The sequence below is a fragment of the Scyliorhinus torazame genome, chromosome 16 (genome assembly GCF_047496885.1).
Source record: "Scyliorhinus torazame isolate Kashiwa2021f chromosome 16, sScyTor2.1, whole genome shotgun sequence".
Classification (NCBI taxonomy): domain Eukaryota; kingdom Metazoa; phylum Chordata; class Chondrichthyes; order Carcharhiniformes; family Scyliorhinidae; genus Scyliorhinus; species Scyliorhinus torazame.
The window spans coordinates 123035710-123058488 of NC_092722.1; the positions used below are offsets into that span (position 1 = coordinate 123035710).

Genomic DNA, 22779 nt, shown 5'->3' on the forward strand with positions numbered 1-22779 from the left:
TTGCTAGGGTTCTCACACTCCCTCTTGAAATGCCCGGTCTTACCACACCCGTAGCATACCGGTCTCTTGTCGGAGGTCCGGGTGCCCTCATGCTTCCACTCGCTCTTAGGGGGTGCTGGTGTGATTCCATGCACCTGACCCTTATGGGGCTTTTCCTCACTCCTCTCCCCGTTGCGATATGCAAGGGTGAGTTTTCTAAGGACCTCTGCCTCATTAAGGTCCGGACTCTGCGGGTCGAACCAGTGTTCGGCCTTTGCCCTAACGTGAGGGAGACAGTTAGCTACGAGGGTCTTCAGCCAGTGAGCTGTTCTCTCATCTAAATTCTGCCTATCCGCGGGAGTCCCGCACGCCTCCACATAGACAGTCCACAGCCTGTCTGCGAACATATTTGGCGATTTCCCTAGCTGCTGCTTGGTTTCCCCCACCCTCATGAAAGGGCTACCCAGATTCAAGCCCATTGCTTCCAGTACAGCAGTCCGTGCTGCCACCCATGTGTCAGGTCGTCCCCCATTCCCGGTGGTCACTGCCCTGCATAGTTGGGGATCTAGGGTCATCAGGAGCATCCTTATTTGCTCCCCCTCGTCGCAGTCATTAATGCTGGCCGCCTGCTCCACCTCCATAAAATGAAGTGACGGATCCCCTTTCAGAGTTAGCCTGGGGACGTGGGCCACCATCCCCCTGAACGCGGATGCCCCATGAGGAATGATAATGTCGCCCTCAACCAGTCCCCTATTCGCCAGCCCCGCCGGGGGACCATACCTTCTCTGCCTGACAGGGCACATCTGCCATACCTGGGGTTCCTGCTCCTCCGCCTCCCCGGCGTCCAGCTCTCCTGCCCCGTTGGGTAGCCCCCCTGTCCCCGGGCTAACTACCCATATAGGAGACACCGCTATCTGGGGATACGCCACTGACCCCCCTTGGACCTGCCCCTGACCGGGCGGTCCGAACCCTACCTGCTGACCCGGCCCCATCACCGGCATCCCAGGCAGCGGTCTGTCCCCATCCCATGGGGACCCACATACGAAACCAGGCGGACACGCCGCCAGCTGGGGGTACCCTGCCGACCCCCCTTGGACTTGCCCCTGAACGTGCAGTCCGATCCCCCCCTGCTGACCCGGACACAATCCCGGCGCCTCAGGAGGCGGTCTATTCCCCTTAGCCTTTGGGGAATCATCCGCTGCGAGGAGCCCCTTGCCCCTTGGGAACCCCCCTGGACCTACCAGGTGTACCTGTCCCCTGACCTTGGACAAGGTCTCCTCCAACTCCGTTATCCGTGCCTGGCACGGCCCGTGAGCACAGTCCCCTACTTCCTCGCGAGCCACTCGGTACGCTGCCTGGATGTCCCGGAACTTCCCCTCCAGCTTCCTACACTGCTCTGTACTCCGAGCATAGAGTTCCTGGAGCCTCCATTCCTTTGTCTTACCCTCCACTATCTGGCAGTGGAGATATTCCTTCTCGCACTGGTTAGACTCGCTTTCCTGTAGGCTGTCCTGTTTCATTTCTGCCAATTCCTCCCGCAGTCGTTCCGCTGCGCTAGCGCTGTCCTCTGCGCTGGCCCTAACTTCTCCCAACTCCTGCTCTAATTCTTCGACCCTTCGCTCTGTTTTGGCTACCTGCTGGGACAAGCAGACCAGCCACACTGCCTTCTCCAAGTGCCTTTTGTGTGCCTTACTTTGTGTCCATGCGGCCGCCGCCATTACAGGTCGCTCCGCATTGATTAGCTCTGAGACTCAAGGTTTGGTGAGGTTGACCTTTTGCCACATATACGAGGAGATTCTCTCCTCCATTTTACTTCGTTCCCTCACCCCCTCTGCCAAGTCACATACTCCAAACCACCGGGCTCCTGCCGCGGTCGCCATTGTAGAGGGTTCCATCTCTGCTACTCCACTACTGGGCCGATATCTGGGGTTTGAGTATCTGTGTGTGTCTCTCTCCAGCTGGCACTGAAACTTCAGAGGCCAGGGGATGCCGCACTGGGACACTTCCACGGAAGAGAGCACTGAATCAAGCCTCCCGTTTATCCCTAACCGGAAGCCTGAGGCTTATATCACACAGATATGCAGACCCCCACCAATGCCCAGGTGATTCTCTCTCTTGCCGGTGGTGCAACACCCACCCGGTTCCTACTTCGCTGGAGTAGCTTTCCCAAGAGAGAGAATAGGACACTGCTGTTTATTACCTAACCAGCAGCCTGTCCTGAGTGAACGGGTTCGAATCGTTCAAGATGACCCTAGATTCTCGACCCCGAAATTAAGGTGAGGAATATCTTAACAATGACTTGGTCAGAGATCGCTGGTGAGAGATTGAAGAATTTAAATGACTCCAATTATCAGCAAATCGAGGTTTATTGCAAAACCCAGGTCAAAATCATCAAACAGAAGAAAATATAATACAATCTTAAACTCTAACACAAACTAAGTCTATTCAGGAAGTACTATAACGGACACAACGTAAAATCTTATTGTTACACAATTTAGCAAGGGCACAAAACACAAATCAAGCCCCCTTCCCCAAAGCCTCAACCACTATCAAGGTCAAGGGAGTTTTGCAAGCTGCTGCAGGGTACTTACGGTCACAGGCTGCGAGAGGTCAAGTCGAAGGTGGAGAGGTCAAGCCAAGAGACCCTCAATCGCAACACAGCCCCTTTTATATCCGTTTTACCTGGCTTTTTCCTGTGTTCGGCCAGCCCCTTTTGCATTGAATTGGTAAGGTTTAAAGTTCCCGCTGGTCCCGCCCCCTTTGAGCCGGTCAGAGCTGTCGACTTCCGGGTTTTCCTCCCCTTTGCGTTGTATCGGTCCAAGTTTAAAGTTCCCGCTGGTCCCGCCCCCTTTGAGCCGGTCAGGCCTGTTGACTTCCGGGTTCTCCTCGCAGGTCCGCTCCTTCCAGCCAGGCAGACCTGCCGCGATTTGAATTTGGCGCATGACTCCGCCCCCTCCTCCCAGTGAGTTCCTGCCGGGGGCTTCTGTCAAGATTGGAGTACCTCCCCCAGGTCCGCCTCCAACTTGGTTTTTTCTACCGTTTATCTTCAAGGGGCTTTTCCAGCGCAATATACTGAGCCCAGACAGTCTGCTTTTTGGGATAACAAGGTTAAGCTCTCTTGTGAAGATTTTCAAAGTCTTCCATCTGCTCCGGAGATCGCTGCTATTCTCACCTCGCTATGTTGATGGGGTGTTGATTGGATTCTGCTCTGGTGGAGGCCAAGTCATTTACATCTGCATGGGGCTATGACCATCTCATTGTCCTGCTTGCAGGCAGGCCCCCTGTGTATTCCCGTGCCCCTTTGTCTGTGTTTTAATCTTATCTAGTTGTCTGGCTCCTTCTTCCTTGTAGCTCCTGGGGGGGGGGGTTGTAAATACCTTTGCCCCTACTCGGCTCAGCGGACCAAGCCTGCTGGGAAATTTGGTTACGTTCCCTTGGCTGAAAAGTGTTCAGTTTACAGTCTCTGGGTTTTATTCTTGGGCAGTCCAAAAAGGGCTGAATTGCCCGAAAACCTTACAGTGTGCTCTTGCTTGTGATTGGCTGTGATTTTGCGCGTGTGTTGATTGGTCCGTTGATCTGTCCATCAGTGTGTATGTGTGTTTGCACCATGATGTTTATCTGAATATCATGACATACCCCCTTTTTTTACAAGATTATGTGCCTATGTGGTAATAAACATAGATGTGTACTGAGTGCAGCTGAATGTGTGTGTGCAATATCTAGAACATGTACATGAGGCTAAACTATATACATAGGAAGGTGTCAGGTGCAACATAGCAACGAGGTTGTACCATAAACAAAACAAGTGTAAACATCAAGCATCATAACGACAAAAAGAGAAACATATTAATATTGTGGCATAACACTTTAGTGAGTCCAATGTTCAAACAGGCTCATAAGTCCAGCCTAGTAGGTGGGCGACAAATTCGGGTTGACCGCCTCAAGGGTGGGTCAGGATCCATCGGCTGAGGAATGGGCCTGGCCACGGGCGACAGAGGAATGGGCATGGTGGCAGGAAGCTCCACGAAGTCGACATCAGGAACAACAGGAGGGCGTGGCACCGGTGTATGATCACATAGTGAGCGCGGAAGCAGGCGAAGAGCCCGGCGATTACGCCGGCGAATGGAGCCATCAGGCAGGCGAACCAGGAATGAGTGGGGAGCCACGCGTCGGAGAACTTCGGCAGTTGCTGACCAGCCACCCTCTGGTAAGTGGATGCGGACGCTGTCTCCAGGCGCCAAGGCAGGGAGATCAGTTGCCCGAGTATCATGTTCCACCTTCTGCTGAGCACGCTGCTGTCGCATCCTTTGCAGTACTGGAGCATGGTCGGGTGTAGGAACAAGAATGGATGACACAGTGGTCCTGAGGGCGCAACCCAGTAGGGGTCCTGAGGGCACAACCCTGAGGGGGCAGCACGGTAGCCTTGTGGATAGCACAATTGCTTCACAGCTCCAGGGTCCCAGGTTCGATTCCAGCTTGGGTCACTGTTTGTGCGGAGTCTGCACATCCTCCCCGTGTGTGCGTGGGTTTCCTCCGGGTGCTCCGGTTTCCTCCCACAGTCCAAAGATGTGCAGGTTAGGTGGATTGGCCATGATAAATTGCCATTAGTGTCCAAAATTGCCCTTAGTGTTGGGTGGGGTTGCTGGGTTATGGGGATAGGGTGGTGGTGTTAACCTTGGGTAGGGTGCTCTTTCCAAGAGCCGGTGCAGACTCGATGGGCTGAATGTCCTCCTTCTGCACTGTAAATTCTATGAAATTCTATGATTCTATAACCCATCAACAGCTGGGCTGGTGAGAGGCCAGTGGACAGTGGGGCCGAGCGATAGGCCAGCAGCGCGAAGCGGAAAACCGATCCGGCATCAGCAGCCTTGCAGAGGAGCCGCTTCACGATATGAACGCCCTTTTCCGCCTTGCCATTTGACTGGGGATGCAGAGGGCTGGACGTCACGTGTGTGAAGCCATACGAAGCAGCAAAAGAAGACCATTCTTGGCTTGCAAACGAAGGCCCATTGTCCGACATGACAGTAATCGGAATGCCATGTCGAGCGAAGGTGTCTTTGCATGCCCTGATGACAGCGGACGGAGTCAAATCGTGCAGGCGTATGACCTCTGGATAATTCGAAAAGTAATCTATAATGATGACGTAGTCCCTGCTGAGCGCATGAAAAAGATCCACACCCACCTTCTCCCAGGGGGACGTTACCAACTCATGGGATTGAAGCGTCTCAGGGGGTTGCGCCGGCTGAAACCTTTGGCATCATACAAAAGGACCTGAATGAGGAGCAGTTGAGCACCATGTTGGCAATGTCATCGCTGTTGCCCGGCCAGTATACAGCTTCTCGGGCCCTCCGCCTGCACTTCTCAACCCCGAGATAGCCTTTGTGTAATTGTTCGAGGACCAGCCTGTGCATGCTGTGTGGAATCACAATCCGGTCCAGCTTTAGGAGGACACCGTCAATGACGGCCAAGTCGTCCCGGACATTGTAGAATTGTGGGCACTGCCCCTTGAGCCACCCTTCCGTCATGTGGCGCATCACACGTTGTAGAAGGGGGTCAGCCGCAGTCTCCCGGCGAATACGGGCCAGACTTGAATCATTAGCTGGCAGATTGGCCGATGTGAAGGCCACATGCACTTCAACCTGACATATGAACCCCTCCGAATCGGGCGGTGTGCTCACTGCTCTGGACAGGGCATCCGCGATGATGAGGTCCTTTCCCAGAGTGTAGACCAGTTGGAAGTCGTACCTCCGGAGCTTGAGCAGAATGCGTTGGAGGCGAGGGGTCATCTCATTCAGGTCCTTTTGTATGATGCTGACCAGGGGGCGATGGTCGGTTTCCACGGTGAACTGGGGGAGACCATACACGTAGTCGTGGAACTTATCTATGCTGGTTAACAAACCCAGGCACTCCTTCTCGATCTGCGCATAGCGCTGTTCTGTGGGGGTCATGGCCCGCGAGGCATAGGCGACCGGGGCCCATGATGCAGTGTCGTCCCGTTGCAGGAGCATCGCCCCAATGTCGGACTGGCTGGCATCAGTCAAGATCTTCGTATCTCGAGAGGTGTCGAAGAACGCCAATACCGGGGCTGTGGTGAGCTTAATCTTGAGCTCCTCCCATTCCTTCTGGTGTGTGGGCAGCCACTGGAACTCCGTGGGCTTCTTCACTAGGTGGGGAAGAGCCGTTGTGTGGGAGGCAAGGTTGGGAATGAACTTCCCCAGGAAGTTGACCATCCCGAGAAAGCGTAGCACTGCCTTCTTGTCTGCCGGCTGCCGCATGGCTGTAATGGCGCTCACTTTGTCTGCATCCGGACGCACTCCTGACCGGGATATGTGGTCCCGCAGAAACCTTAGCTCAGTTTGGCCAAAAGAACACTTGGCTCGGTTGAGGCGCAGGCCGTGTTCTCGTATCCAAGCAGACACACTGGAGATGACTGATGTGCTCCTGTGGTGTGGTGGACCAGATGACGACATCATCAACATAGATGCCCACCTCTTCGATGCCCTCCATCATCTGTTCCATGATTGTATGAAATACCTCGGATGCCGAGATGATGCCAAACGGCATTCTGTTGTAGCAGTACCTGCCAAAGGGAGTGTTGAAGGTGCACAGCTTCCTGCTGGACTGATCCAGTTGAATCTGCCAAAAACCCTTTGAGGCATTAAGCTTTGTAAAAATTTTAGCCCGTGCCATTTCGCTCGTGATCTCTTCCCGTTTGGGTATGGGGTAGTGTTCCCTCATGATGTTGTTTTTCGGGTCGATGCAGATCCTGAGTTCGCCAGAGGGCTTTTTAACACACACCATGGAGCTGACCCATGGCGTGGGCTCCGTGACCTGGGAAAGCACTCCTTGGTCCTGGAGATCCTGCAGCTGCTGCTTGAGGCGGTCTTTGAGTGGTGCTGAGACTCTAAGAGGTGTGTGAATGACCGGGGTGGCGTCCGGTTTGAGCCGTATTCTGTAAGAGTAGGGCAGTGTGCCCATGCCCTCGAAAGCCTCCTGGTTGTGGGCGAGGAGCGAGTGGAGCTGTGCCCTAAATTCTGCATCCGGGAAGTCGGACGTGCCTTCTGGAGACAGAGTGTGTACCCGCTGAACAAGGTGGAGAACCTTGCATGCCTGTGCGCCTAGCAGGGAGTCCTTCGATGATCCAACTATCTCAAAGGACAGTGTGGGTGTGTATGCATTGAGTGTGACCTTGAGCTGGCAGGATCCCATGGCCGGGATAACATTTCCGCTGTAATAGACCATCTGACAGCGGGATGGCCGAATCGGTGGTCTGACCTTCAAGGCATAGAAGGTTGACCATGCTATAAAGTTGGCGGAGGCATCAGTGTCCAATCGGAATGTGATTGGTGATCGGTTGACCGTTAGGGTGGCACACCATTCATCACCTGGATTAACGCTGTTCACTGGCATCTGCTGGTGGGTTCCAAACCTGGTACTATGTCGTGTTGCGTGTTCCGCTATACAGACGAACCAACACGGTTGCAGATGGTACAACTCTGTTTTATTACTATCAATAACAACATCTGTAAACTTATGACTGTGGTTCGTTCTTTACCCTTTAACCTGTGGACCCAGCCCTAACACTATCTTAGAAAGGCACTCAGCACATGGTGTATGTCTCAGTGGCTTGCTGTGAGCTCTGTGCCCTGAGCTGTCTCCTGCTGGAATCAGCGGGAACTGTGGTGTTCCCCGTTTTATAGTGCGTGTGCTCTCACTGGTGATTGGCTGTGATGTTGCGTGTGTGTTGATTGGTCCGGTGATCTGTCCATCAGTGTGTATGTGTGTTTGCACCATGATGTTTATCTGAATATCATGACACCAACCTTTACAGTGGAGACTGACCACAGACCCTTGGTCCATATAATTCATAAGGACTTGAATGACATGATGGCCAGGCTTCAGCGCATTCTCCTTCGGCTCGACAGGTACAAATTTGAGTTAGTATACACACCAGGCAAGGAGCTGATGATTGCAGATGCCCTGTCACGCTCCATCACCTCGCCCAGTGAACAGGTTGACTTCATCCGCCAGATTGAGGCGCAGGTGTAACTGTGCCATCAACCTCCCGGCCTCAGATGAAAGAGTGATCAGCATTCAAGAAGAGACTGCCAAGGACCCGCTTCTGCAGTGTGTAATGCACCACCTCGCAAATGGTTGGCAAACAGAGCAATGCCCTCAGTTATTTAATGTTAAGGATGACCTGACAGTCGTCGAGGGGATCCTCCTCAATGTAGATCGTATCGTTATTCCTCGCAGCCTGCAGAGCTTAGTGCTCAAACAAATCCACGAGAGACACCTCGATGTCGAAAAGAGTAGGCGCAGGGTCCGGCAGGCTGTCTATTGGCCTGGAATCAACCAGGACATATCCAACATGGTCCTCAATTGTGCGACCTGCCAGCGCTTCCAGCCTGCTCAGGCGAGAGAGACACTCCAGCAACACGAGGTCGTGACCTCTCCGTGGTCCAAGGTGGGAATCGACCTTTTTCACGCCAATGGGCGTGACTATGTGCTCATCATGGATTTCTTCTCAAGTTACCCGGACGTTGTGAAGCTGTCAGACCTCACATCAAGGACAGTCATCAGGGCCTGCAAGGAGACAATTGCCAGGCATGGTATTCCACTCACTGTCATGAGTGACAATGGTCCCTCCTTCCACAGCCAAGAGTGGTCCAATTTCGCCAAGTCCTACCAATTCAAACACATTACCTCAAGCCCACATTACCCGCAGTCCAACGGGAATGTCAAGAAAGGGGTCCATATAGTGAAGCAACTGCTCCGCAAGGCTGCGGACTCTGCTCCTGACTTCAACCTTGCGCTGTTGGCGTACAGGGCAACCCCTCTGTCCACCGGTATGTCTCCGGCACAACTCCTCATGAATAGAGACCTGAGGACGACTGTTCCGGCCATACACTTACCAGACCTGGATCACCTCCCAGTGCTGCAAAAGGTGCAGCAACTCAGGAACCGGTAAAAGCTGACGTACGATGCTCATGCTACCGATTTGCCTGTGCTATCTCCGGAAGATGCTGTTCGCATCAAGCTACCTGACGGAGGCTGGTCAGCCCCAGCTGTTGCTGTTCGACAGGCTGCTCCCAGATCGTTTGTGGTTCGTATGGCTGATGGCTCCATTGTCAGGCGCAACAAAAGGGCACTACGCAGACTTGCCTGCCCACCACCAAATCTCACCTTTCCAGATGTTGTCATGCCTCCTCCGGATATCTCGCACCATGAGGCCACCAATCTGGCAGCAATCCGCCTGTCAAGGCGCCATCGTCCCCACCTCCACCTCTCAGGCGGTCGACGGGGATCCGACGCCAGCCCCAAAGATTGGACTGAAAGACATTTATCTTGTAAATATTGTTGTGTATCTGCACGCTAGACACCTTTCATGTACATATTCATCCACTCGCATTTAATGTAAATAGTTATAGGTGTACATACAGTCACATATGCTCGAAGCAACCTACAAATTTTTTTTTAAAAAGGGGATGTCATGATATACACTCAGGCACATAATGAGATACAGACAGGCAGTGACAGACACCCAGTACAGCCAATCAACACACAGGACAGAACACAACCAATCACCAGACAGAACACTGGAGGGGGGTTTCCCACTATAAAACACACGAGGCATCAGCACTCTGCCTCTTTCCACTGGTGACAACTGTAGTGACAGTCAGGGTGTATATATCAGTTAGCACCTACTACATGTGGCTCAGAGCTAGTCTGGTCTAGTTAGTTATAGTTAGCACACTTAGATTAGTAGAGTGTCAACCCACAGCAAGTTGTGTGCACTGCTCCAGAAGTTCAATAAAACGTATTGAACTAACGTCTAAGTTTGGTGTCTACCTTACAGTACAACTGCATCCAGTTGCAGTCCGTGTTACACCAGGGTGAATAACACGACAGTGCCTGGACCTTGGACCCCATGAAGCAACGTGGGGGATGGCAACTTCCTGCCCCACCCTGCTATGAGAGCTACACTCTTCACCATGAATGCATAAGTAATGGCTGGTATTTATTGCCCATCCCTAGTTTCCCTTGAGAGGTCTGAGGATTGGAGAAGTTTGCACTGTTTTTCTTGGAGAAGAGAATGTTCAGAAGAGATTTGATAGAGATATTCAAAATCATGAGGGTCTGGACAGAGTAGATAAGGAAAAGTGGTTCACAATGGTGGAAGGAGGAAGAACAAGAGAGTAGAGATTTAAGGTAGTTGGCAAAAGAAGCAATGGACATAGGAGGAGAAACTTTTTCATACAGTGAGTGGTTTGGATGTAAATCGCACAGCCGGAGAGTGTTGATAGAGCCAGATTCAGTTGAGGTGTCCAAGTGAGAATTGGATCATTATCTGAAAAGGAAGAACATGGTGGGCTTCAGGGAGAAAACGGGGGAATGTCTCTCAGTAAATTGAACTTCTCGGGAGCCAGCACAGACATGATTGGTCTCCTCCTGCACGCTAATAATCCTGGGATTCTGTGAGCCAGTGAAGAATGGTAAGACAGGCATCAAGGTTGTCTGTGAAGAGGATGTTGAATGTGGGACAGATTTATGCTGGTGAAGTGGGCTGAGTGGGCTCAGAACTTGTCAGATCACTGCATTGCCTTGCCCTGAGCGAACTGTGCCTGTCTCAGATAATCCTGGGCAGCTGTGTGTATCACATCATGTTCCTTCTTCTACTCTTCTGGCCATGTGACAGTGAGCGCAACATCTTGCTCTTCCACCTGAGACTTTATTACTGCATTCCAGCAATTCCTTCATTCTTCCTATTTGGAATGTTTACTGGAGATCTAATTGGTTTAGAGGAATCATAAACCTCTTGTTCTACCATTTGGTTGAATAGACCACATGACCCACATCCTTAATCCTGCCCTAGTGATCTCACTGCTAAGTGGGAACGTCCAACCAGGGGGAGCAGACTGACATTTTTTATTTGTTTTAATGAGGACAGCCATTCAGATTTATAGTTTTAACCAGACCCTGATCTTACCTCGATCTCTTCAGTCTGGGGCTGGACGTCTCTCCTCACGGATTGCAGGTTGTTTGTCTCCCTGCCCTTTTTACTGTCAAAGGATTATGACTGGAACTCTCTGGCTGCAAGGATTTGCTGTTCCTGTTGACAGCACACCCCCGCCCATGGGTTTCCCGGCAAGGTGGGGTGGTTTCAATGGGAAATCTCATTGACAAGCGGAGGAAGCCGAGAATCCCGCCACCAGCGAACAACGCTGCCGAGAAACACACGACTGGGGGAATTGGGGAACCCAGCCCTATGTTGTGTGCTTAATTTTTTGAAAACAGCTGTATGGAGTGGGCAACAAAGGATCAGGATTCCAGCTCTTTGTTTTAATGGTGGATGAGGGATGGGGGCGGGGGTGTGTGTGTGGGGGGGTATGTCCTGGCACTGACTGCTCTTATTGTGCTCATGTCCCTGACCCTGGGATTGGGAATGGTGCCAGGGCTCAGGCAGGGTGGGTAGGGTGTGCTACCCCAGCCCGGTTCCAGTGACTGAGCAGCCTGACTAGAATTTCCAGATGTTGGTGTTACCGACACCGGGATCAATTTATTCTGGAAAAGTCATTGAAGCATCTCCTGCCATTGGATTCCTGGTGAGAATGTGGGGAATTTTGCAAACAGGAATAGGTGAGATTAATCAAGCAGGTTGGGCTTGTTAATTGTTTCTGTGTTCGTGAGCAGGTCCATGTTGTCAATAAGATCCATGGAGATCTGTGACATTATAAACAACTCTTGTTTTGGCACCAATATCCCTGGAGATCAAACAATGTTGGTTAGGATTTACATAACTGCTTCAGTTTCTATTCTCAGACTCAAGGTATAATTATTCTGGAAATGAGAACACATCGAGCACTGTTCATCGACAACTCGCCGGTGGAGCTAAAGTTGAAGAAGGAATTTGGCTTTTGATCAGCATTATGAGGTAAATTTCATTGGCATTCTGTGTGTTAGATGATTAGACATGTAGACTAGCAAACAAGGAGCTTGTTCCTGAAATACAATATTATAAATTACACGGGAGTCGAAACACGAGAGTGGGATTATTTGTCACAATGAGTCATACAGATATGTGTATACTGCTGCACCAAGACAAGTGATTATCAGAAGAAATTAGACACAAAAGGCAGATCTATTTACAATATTGGGTGCAATTCAATGGGATAAACAGAGTCTGCTTTTGGGCGGGTTTAGTGGGGTGTTTCTCAACGGCTGCAGTGCTGGGAAACACTCCCCTATTCAACGGCACTTTGCCTGTTTTTTTGGCCTCAATAAGGAATGTCCCACTGAGACTGCACTTTAGTCACTTCCGGCACTGACCCAGTGCAGGAAGACTACTCGTGAATCGGAACGCCATTTTTAAAGGTAGCCCCGATCTTTTGACCCCCCTCAGCAGCCCCAGCATGGCCGCCCACCACCCAACCTACTCTTAAGGGGTCCTCGAGAACCCCTCATCCTTTCTTATAGAATTTACAGTGCAGAAGGAAACCATTCGGCCCATCGAGCCTGCACTGCCTCTTGGAAAGAGCACCCTACTTAAGCCCATGATCCCTCTGAAGACAATGACACCCCAGGCCGCAACTGGCACAGGCAACCTGGCATTGTGGAACCTTGGCACTACCAGCCTTGCACTGTGGCATTGCCCCTGCCAAACTGGCAGTGCCATCCAGGCTGGCAATGCCAAGTTACCCAGTTTTCAGCATGAGAGCGAGGGTACATGTTGCCCAGAGCCTGACCACCCAGAGGTCTCCAATGGCCTGGGAGATCCCTCAGGTGTCGTTACGAGTAGTCCACACTTGTGTAGACCAGTACTAAACAGCGTCCGGTCAAGGCCTCGCTGGGGAAAGCATTAGATCCCGGGTACCGGGAGAATTGGCGCAAACATATTGAAATGAGTCTTATGGCTCATTTAAATATGCTGATCTGGATCACACCCAGCGAAGGCGAGATCCGGATCATGCTGTCTCGTGAGGGTCATTCAATCTCGGGAGACGTCTCAAGCATCGCGAATCTCGTCAGAGGCGTACTGCGAATGGTTTTATCTTGTCACCAAGTCGGGCGTGACGAGGTCGGTTAATCCCGGCTATTGTATCAGGTAATATTTTAAGTAAAGTAAGTCTTATTTTCCCAGTACATTTTACAGAAAATACAAAGATAAGCTTCAATTCTAAACTCTCACAATGTGGAATAAAGCATTCTGTAAATAACCTCAGGCAGATATTATGGATCACGACTATCTGGAATTATTAACTATTGGAAAACTGTGGGCAGTTCAACTTGATGAACTGACTAAATCAGTCAGCACTGTAATTCCCAGAGAAACAGAGAATATATCCGTGCGGCACAGTGGTTAGCACTACTTCCTCACAGCTCCAGGGACCTAGGTTCAATTCTGGCCTCAGGTGACTGCCTGTGTGCAGTTTGCACTTTCTCCCCGTGTCTGCGTGGGTTTCCTCCGGGTGCTCCAGTTTCCTTCCACAGTCCAAAGATGTGCAGGTTAGGTGGATTGGCCACACTAAATTGCCCTTAGTGTCCAAAGGTTGCGGGGGTTATTGGTTAGGGGGATAGGGTGGAGTTGTGGCCTTAAGTCGGGTGCTCGTTCAAGGGCCGGTGTGGACTTGATGGACCGAACGGCTGCCTTTTACACTGTAAATGCTACAATTGTACAATTCTACATTAGACTACAGGGTTCAATTGATCATCTTGAATCTGAATTTGGCTCCAGAGGTCACTCAACTGGTCAGCTGATGCTGGTGTTGGAAACCTTCTGCAGTTCTTGTTCTTTAAGAGTTACAAAGCCATTGTGCAGACTGGATGGGGCAAGTCCCTAATCCAAAACCGTGATTGCTCCTAAAACTAATTCGGATTCAGTCCAATTCATGCTCCCCCAGAAAGGAACAGACTAGATGCACATTGACCAGGACAGGCATTGCACCTGTCCTCCCACTTGATCCAATGTTTGATCTTCGCCAAAAGCCCAAGAAGCGGCAGTTACTGTTGCATTTTTCCAAGACTCTGCTGCCGGAGAGTCCTGCTCTCTGCTCCAGTGACTGTTCTGCAGCTTTAGTTTCCTTGTCTCCCACCCTCTCTTCATTAGCAAGTGCAATAAACAACAGTAAATATTATTAATCTGTGAAACAAATACTCTTGTTCCTAATCTCCTGGTTTATGTCTGATAGTGATTGAGGATATTAACAATTAGATAAAAAGATAGACTTGTAATTATATCACATGCTGCCCAATCTCAGAACATCCAAAGAGTTTTACAGGCAGCAATGTTTCCAAGTCTTTGCCACTGTCGCATTGTGGGAAGCACAGGTGACAGTTTGTACATAACAAGCTGCACAATGTGATAATGACCAGGTAATCTATTTTAGTCATGTTGATGAAGCGATAAATATTTTCCAGACAACGGATCTCATCTGCTCTTATTCCAATGACACCATGGGAACCTTTACATTCTCTGAAGCCCTTAGAGGGAGCCTTGTTTAAATGACTCATCCAAAAAGATGGTGCCTCCAACCACAGAGCACCTCCCTCAGTGCGGCACAGCAGTGTCAGACTCAATTATTTGACCAGGTCTACGGGTTGGGGATTGAGCTGCTGACCTTCTGAGTCAGAGTTGAGACATGCAAGCTCACGAAGGGCAGCACGGTTGCACAGTGGTTAGCATTGTTGCTTCACACCATCAGGGACCGGGATTCGATTCCCAGCTTGGGCCACTGTCTGTGCAGGGTCTGCATGTTCTCCCTGTGTCTGCGTGGATTTCTTCTGGGTGCTCTGGTTTCCTAATAGAAGTCCTGAAAGATGTGCTTGTTAGGTGAATTGGATATTCTGAATTCTCCCTCTGTGTACCCGAACAGGTGATGGAGTCTAGCGATTAGGGGCTTTTCACAGTAACTTCATTGCAGTGTTAATGTAAGCCTACATGTGACACTAATAAAGATTATTATTATTATTGAAGAAGGACAATGATAACTAAGATCAACTAAGGACAGTTGGGAATATTGGGCGGGATTCTCCCAGCCCCATGCCGGGCCAGAGAATCACCGCGGGCGGGCTACGCCACCCCGATGCCGGCACGCTGCGGAGAATCGGCGCCATTGGCACCGGCGTGGTTGGCGCGGCGCCGGTCGCGGGCCGCTCTATGCGGCCGGCCCGCCAATTCTCTAGCCCGGATGGGCCGAGCGGCCGTGGGAAAGGAGCCGAGTCCCTCCGGCACCGTTCTAACCTGCTCTGGGCCGGCGGGACCTCCGCGTGTAAGGGTCGGGTGGCAGCCTGTGTGCTCACCGAGCTGCAGCCATTTCGGCAGCTGCTGTAGGAGGCTCCACATCTCTGCATAATAAATCCTCGATTACACTCTACTCTCGTCTCGTCGTAATTGGTGGTGCATCAATTTATTAAGCAGTGATCTTGTATACGCGGCTGAGTTCCGATATCTTTCCCTGCGCCAACTTACGCTGAAGCCATGGCACTACTGAAAGAGAACTGCACTCAGCAGACCAACAAGCTATACGCCAGGCACCTCCTGTCCACGTGGCATCAACTCACTGGTGAGTCTGTGGTAGATTTCTGGTGTGCCCTGTATGTCCTGGCGAAGGACTGCGATTGCCAGGCCGTTTCGGCCGTTGAACATTCCGAGCTCCTAATTAGGGACGCTTTTGTTACAGGCATAGGGTTGGCATACATCCTCCAGCGCCTCTTAGAAGGTGCTACCCTCGACCTCGAGGTGACCAAGAAACTCGGGATCTCACTAACGGTCACCTCCCATAATGTACAAGCGTACGCCCACGACCGCACGGCGCCTCCCTCCTGGACACCGTGGACCCCACCAGCGAACATCCCATTGTGGACCCCACCAGCGACCGCCCCCTGCCAACCCCAAGCCTGCGCTGCGCGGCAGCCAGCCAACCCCGGGGGATCCAAGTGCTACTTCTACAGACACACAAAGCACACACGGCAGCGCTGCCCGGCGTGGAGCACACTCTTCAAGGCCTGTGGGAAGAAAGGAAATTTTGCTGCTGTGTGCCAGGCCCGCTCGATCACCGCTGTAACCAGGCCCATTGTTCCTGCACCCCCCACGTGCGACCCGTGGGTGCCGCCATTTTCGCCCCCGCAACCCACATGCGGCCCATGGGTGCCGCCATCTTCCTCGCCTCAGACCAAGTGCGGCCTGTGGGAGCCGCCATCTTGCTTGCCTCAGAACACGTGCGGCCAGTGGTCGCAGCCATCTTCCCCCCCATCAGGCCTCGTGCGACCCATAGGCGCCGCCATCTTTAACGCCGCCCGCCTCGTGCACCCCGTGGGCGCTGCCATCTTCCCCGCCTCAGGACCCCTGCTTGTCGGGCACCTCATCGGGCCGCTCATCGCCTGCTGACCAGCCAGGGGCCTTCCAACACCAGCGACAGCTCGCCTCCATCACGATCGACCAGTCCTGGCCGCACAACCTCGCAACCGCATCGACGACGGTAAAGGTCGATGGGCACAAGACATCATGCCTTCTTTACTCCGGAAGCACAGAGGGCTTCATCCACCCCGATACGGTAAGGCACTGCTCCCTCGCGGTACACCCCATTAACCAAAGAATCTCCCTGGCCTCTGGATCCCACTCCATGGAGATCCAGAGGTACTGCACCGCCACCCTCACCATCCAGGGCGTAGAGTTCAGTGACTTCCGGCTCTACGTCCTCTCCAACCTCTGCGCCGCCTTGGTACTCGGCCTGGACTTCCAGTGCAACCTCCAAAGTCTAACCCTGAAATTCGGTGGGCCCCTACCACCCCTCACCGTATGCGGCCTCACGACCCTTAAGGTCGACCCACCTTCTCTGTTTGCAAACCTCACCCCGGGTTGCAAACCCATCGCCACCAGGAGCAGACGGTACAGTGCCCAGGACCGGGCCTTCATCAGGTCTGAGGTCCAGCGGCTGCTGCGGGAAGGCATCATTGAGGCCAGCATCAGCCCCTGGAGAGCCCAAGTGGTAGTTGTGAAAACTGGGGAGAAAAACAGGATGGTCGTGGACTACAGCCAGACCATCAATCGGTAACGCAGCTCAACGCGTACTCCCTCCCACGCATATCTGATATGGTCAATCAGATTGCACAATACCGGGTCTACCCGACAGTGGACCTGAAATCTGCCTACCAGCAGCTCCCCATTCGCAAGGCAGACCGCCCATACACCGCGTTTGAAGTGGACGGCCGCCTTCACCACTTCCTTAGGGTTCTCTTCAGCGTCACTAATGGGGTCTCGGTCTTCCAACGGGTGATGGACCGAATGGTTGACCGGTACGGACTGTGGGCCACTTTCCCGTACCTGGATATCGTCACCATCTGCGGCCACGACCAGCAGGACCACGACGCTAACCTTTCCAAATTCCTCCACACCGCCAAACACCTCAACTTAACGTACAACAAGGAGAAGTGCGTGTTCAGCACCAACCGCTTCGCCATCCTCGGCTATGTGGTGCAAAATGGAATTCTAGGGCCCCACCATGATCGCTTGCGCCCCCTCATGGAACTCCCCCTCCCCCACTGCCCCAAGGCCCTCAAACGATGCCTGGAGTTCTTCTCATACTACGCCCAGTGGGTCCCTAACTGTGCGGACAAGGCCCGCCCACTCATTCACACCACTGTTTTCCCCCTGATGGCCGAGACTCACCAGGCCTTCATCCATATCAAGGCCGACATCACCAAGGCTGCGATGCACACGGTTGACGAGACGCTCCCCTTCCAAGTCGAGAGTGATGCATCAGACGTCATTCTGGCCTCCACCCTCAACCAGGCAGGCAGGCCCGTGGCATTCTTTTCATGCACCCTCCATACCTCCCAAATTTGGCACTCCTCCATCGAGAAGGAGGCCCAAGCCATCGTAGAAGCTGTGCAGCACATTGGAGGCATTACCTGGCCGGCAGGAGATTCACTCTCCTCACTGACCAACGGTCGGTTGCCTTCATGTTCAATAACACACAGCGGGGCAAGATCAAAAATGATAAAATCTTGAGGTGGATGATCGAGCTCTCCACCCACAATTACGAGATTTTGTATCGCCCCGGTATGCTCAACGAGCCCCCCAATGCCCTATCCCGAGGTACATGTGCAAGCGCACAAGTGGACCAAATCCGAACCCTACACAACGCTCTCTGTCACCCAGGGGTCACCCGGTTCCTTCACTTCATAAAGGCCCGCAATCTGCCCTACTCCATTGAGGAGGTCAGGGCTATCACCAAAGACTGCCAGGTCTGCGCGGAGTGCAAACCGCACTTCTACCGGCCAGACCGCGTGCATCTAGTGAAGGCCTCCCGCCCCTTTGAACGCCTCAGCGTGGATTTCAAAGGGCCCCTCCCCTCCACCGACCGACGAATACTCCAGATTCCCCTTCGCCGTCCCATGCCCCGATATGACGTCTGCCACCATCATCAAAGCACTCAACACCATCTTTGTCCTGTTCGGTTTCCCCGCCTACATCCACAGCGATGGGGGATCCTCCTTTATGAGTGATGAGCTGCGTCAGCACCTGCTCAGCAAGGACATCGCCTAGAGCAGGACCACCAGCTGCAACCCCCGGGGAAACGGGCAGGTGGAGTGGAAGAATGGGACGGTCTGGAAGGCCGTCCAGCTGGCCCTATGGTCCAAATATCTCCCAGTCTCCCGCTGACAGGAGGTCCTCCCCGACGCGCTTCACTCCATCTGATCGCTACTTTGCACGGCGACTAATGCAACCCACCCCGAACGTCTCCTTGCCTTCCCCAGGAAGTCCACCTCCGTGGTTTCGCACCCAACGTGGCTGACAGCTCCAGGACCGGTTTTCCTCCGCAAGCACGTGCGGCTCCACAAGGCGGACCCGTTGGTCGAGAGGGTACAGCTACTCCATGCAAACCCGCAGTACGCCTATGTGGCGTACCCCGATGCCACCAAGACACAGTCTTTCTCAGGGACCTGGAACCAGCTGGGTCCCCACCCCCCATCCCCTCTGTCCGGCGCCACCCTTCCTTCCCCCCAGCGCACCTCACCACAGCCCCCGCTCCAGGACTATCCGTCCTCCCCTTGGTCCCACTCGGGAATGAAGATGAGGTCTACACACTCCCAGAGTCGCTGGTGACCAAACCGATGCCTGCATCGCCACCGTGACTGCGGCGCTCACAACGGAGGGTCAAGGCACCCGATCGGCTGAATTTGGGAACTTTCCCCAAAATGTTTACCTTAAAATGCATGTAAATAGTTTTTCACCAGCCCCGCTGGACTCTTCTTTAACAGGGGTGAATGTGGTAGTCACCACTGTTGTATATATCACATATGAGATGTAATACGGTAAGGCTCCTGTACTACAGGTACGGGGGTAGATTCCTGCCTGCTGGCCCTGCCCAGTAGGCGGAGTATTAATGTGTTTGCTCACCGAGCTGCAGCCATTTTGGTAGCAGCTGCAGGAGGCTACACATCTCTACTTAATAAAGCCTCGATTACACTCTACTCTTGTCTCGTCGTAATTGGTAGTGCATCACATCACGAGCCAGCTTTCCAGCCAATTGAGATGATTCAGAGGTAGTCTATAATGTAAAGTAAACACTGCATACCATGGGCTGGATAATTTTAAAATGTTTTCAATGTTTGTTGTGATATTGCATGGATGGTGTTCAATGGCATGTAGCTTTAAGAAGCTGCATAGTGTTAACACTAGGACATCACCATGTGTAAGGCTGGAGGATAAATAGTGCAGTACGAAGTCTTACAACACCAGGTTAAAGTCCAACAGGTTTGTTTCGATGTCACTAGCTTTCGGAGCGCTGCTCCTTCCTCAGGTGAATGAAGAGGTCTGTTCCAGAAACACATATATAGACAAATTCAAAGATGCCAAACAATGCTAGGAATGCGACCATTAGCAGGTGATTAAATCCTTACAGATCCCCCACCATTACATTCATCCCCCACCATCTGGCCTGCAAAATCCTACCAACTGTCCTGGCTTGATACAATTCACACCTCTTTAACCTGGGGCTACTCCATCTCTGGATCTGTAAGGATTTAATCACCTGCTAATGGTCGCATTCCTAGCATTGTTTGGCATCTTTGAATTTGTCTATATATGTGTTTCTGGAACAGACCCCTTCCCACACAAACGGCATGATTAATTTGTCTACTATGTTGACGAAGGCCAAGGGGATGTAGATTGAAAGGGATCTGAACAGGAAGAGGAACCTGGGTGACACATTCATTTTGATCATCTGCAGACTGCTTGGCAGGGAGTGTGGGATTGTGCCCTTCCTCTGCAGGTCCTTTTTAACTTCCTCCACCGGACTCATCAGGTTCCATTTGAGGATCCGTTTCCAGTCGTGGGCTATTTGGATCCCCAGGTAGCAGAATTTGTTTTGGGCTTGTTTGAACGGTAGTCCCTCTAGCTCTGAGTTTCATTATCCCTTCCTTGCTGGCTTGGGGGGTCTGGTATATAGAGGAGCAGGTCATCCGCATAGAGTGAGATTCTTTGCTCTCTCCCCCCTCTGGATATCGCTTCAGGCTTTCCCCGCTTTGTGGGCGATTGCTAGTGGCTCGATTGCCAGCAGCAGGGACAGCGGGCATCCCGACCTTGTGCCTCTGTGCAGCTGGAAATATTTAGAGCTGGTTGTGTTTGTCCAGAGGCTTGCCACGGGAGCGCTGTACTGGAGTCTCGATTGCATCCGCAGAACCGCCTGTCTCTTCCCCTTACAATTGAGTCCCCTATCACTATAGCCCTGCCATTCTTCTTCCTGCCCAGCTGCGCAGCAGAGCCAGCCACGGTGCCATGAACCTGGCTGCTGCTGCCTTCCCCTGGTGAGCCATCTCCCTCAACATTATCCAAAGCGGTATATCTGTTTTGCAGGGAGATGACTGCAGAGGACACCTGCACTGCCTTCCTACTCTTGCTCTGTCTTTTGGTCACCCATTTTCTATCTCAGTACCTTTCACCTGCTTTGTGACCAACTCGATAAACGTGCTATCCACGACGTCCTCAGCATCGTGGATGCTCCAAAGTGAGTCCATCCGCAGCTCCAGAGCTGTCAAGCGGTCTAACAGGAGCTGCAACTGGACACACTTCTTGCACGTGAAGGAGCGAGGGACAGTGGACGTGTCCCTGAGCTCCCACATCGCACACGAGGAGCAGGACACGGGTCTGAGATCTCCTGCCATGTCTTAAACCTAGGTTAACTTCAACAGTTACAATTTCCATAAATAAATAAATAAACAACGAAGAAAAAAAAAAAAATATACCAATGAAAAGAAAAAGAAAACAGAAACACTACTTACTGTCACTTACCATGAATAAAAAGCACCTCCTCCCCACCCAGCTTCGAATTCCCACCGAGATTCAAATTCCCAAACTCACTCTTGGTTCTGTCTCACTGTGACTGTGTCTTCTCTGGCTCACTGGGAGAACTCACTGGGACCACAGTGAGTGTTCCAAGTCCTGTTTGAAGCCAACAACTGATGGAGCAGGGAGGGTGTGAGGGGGGTGGGGGGGGGGAGGGTGCATGGGAGTCACCGGGACCACAGATAGCAGTCAGGAATGAGGTTGGGGAGGTGGAAAAAGGAGCGGGCGAGACAAAAGGAAACACCTTGGGGGTGGCCAGAGAGAGACCGATAAGGGGACCAGAAGGCGCAGCACAAGGCCCACGAAAAAGAACTCCCAAAAGACAAGTAGACAACAGGAGGGGAAGAGCGGGACAGAAGGGAAGGGAGGCCAAGCGACAGGGAGAGTGAAGGGTGAAGGAGGTTACTGCCCACAGCCAAACACCGAACAACCACCCATGGTAAAATAAAGGGCCTAGGATCAGACCTGGAAACAGTGGAAGAAGGGAAGCGGGAGCAAGGGGAGGGGAGTGCAGGTACAAAGCAGGTGGGTGGGGGGGGGGGGGAGAGGAGGGGGGGCCAAAAAGGAACAACATGAAATCTGTAACTGTCTCATCTATCTTTATGTGCAGTGTAAAAATGTAAACTTTAATGAAAGTATTTTTACAAAAGGAAAGCCTTTTTCCTACATAGTCACTCTGAACGTATGTTGGTATCTGTACACCTGGATACAGTTCATCGAAACTATTTCATTGTTGGCGTGTCTTTGTAATCGCAAATCAGTTAACATAAAATGTGTTATTTTGTGTCTTGAAGCATTTGTTGTTGAAGCAGAGGAGACTGTCAACAGAGAGCATGCAGCAAGTTCCAAAATAAATAAAACATAATCCCGGTGGGGTGGGTGTTATTTTGCATTGGTGATGAGGCTTCCATGGATGAACAATCTGTGACTTTCGGTTTACAATCTCAAATAGAATTCTGCGAAACCACCTGACTCGATAGAAAATGTAAAAATATCTTTCAAGGGCTCAACGCAGCTAGTCCTGTTTCTGCAGCTGATTAGTGGGAGCAAACGTAAAGAATCAGCTGAGCCTCTTCATTCTGATCATCATGAGGTAAGAGGGGTTTTCACTTCAGAATAACAGATACAGTAAAGGATAGTGACAGTGTAGTGAAGAAGGGTCAGACTCAGTCCACAGATGTTCCCAGACCTGCTGAGTATTTCCAGTGTTTACTGTTTTTATTTCAGTCATAGTAAAAGTGTCGCTCACTGGTAACATTCCATTCTCAGAGTTAATGGGTCATGGCCAGTGTTGCAGAGCTGTACAATTGCAGGTGTGAATTTTCAGGTTGGATGTTAAACCAGGCCCCAAATGCCGTGGTAACAGTTGGTTGAGGCTTCAGGATCTTTTCTGTGACTCTCGTGGCCTCTTTCCAGGGAGGCTGTGTTTCTGGCTAGTGGAGGGCAATGGG

At 51.9% G+C, this 22779-nt stretch overlaps 1 protein-coding gene across 1 annotated transcript in view; it reads left to right on the forward strand.

Moving 5' to 3' along the window:
• The window catches only part of LOC140392286 (interferon-induced protein with tetratricopeptide repeats 5-like), a 36359-nt gene that overhangs the window by 11897 nt on the left and 1683 nt on the right, over positions 1–22779 (forward strand). The window lies entirely within an intron of this gene.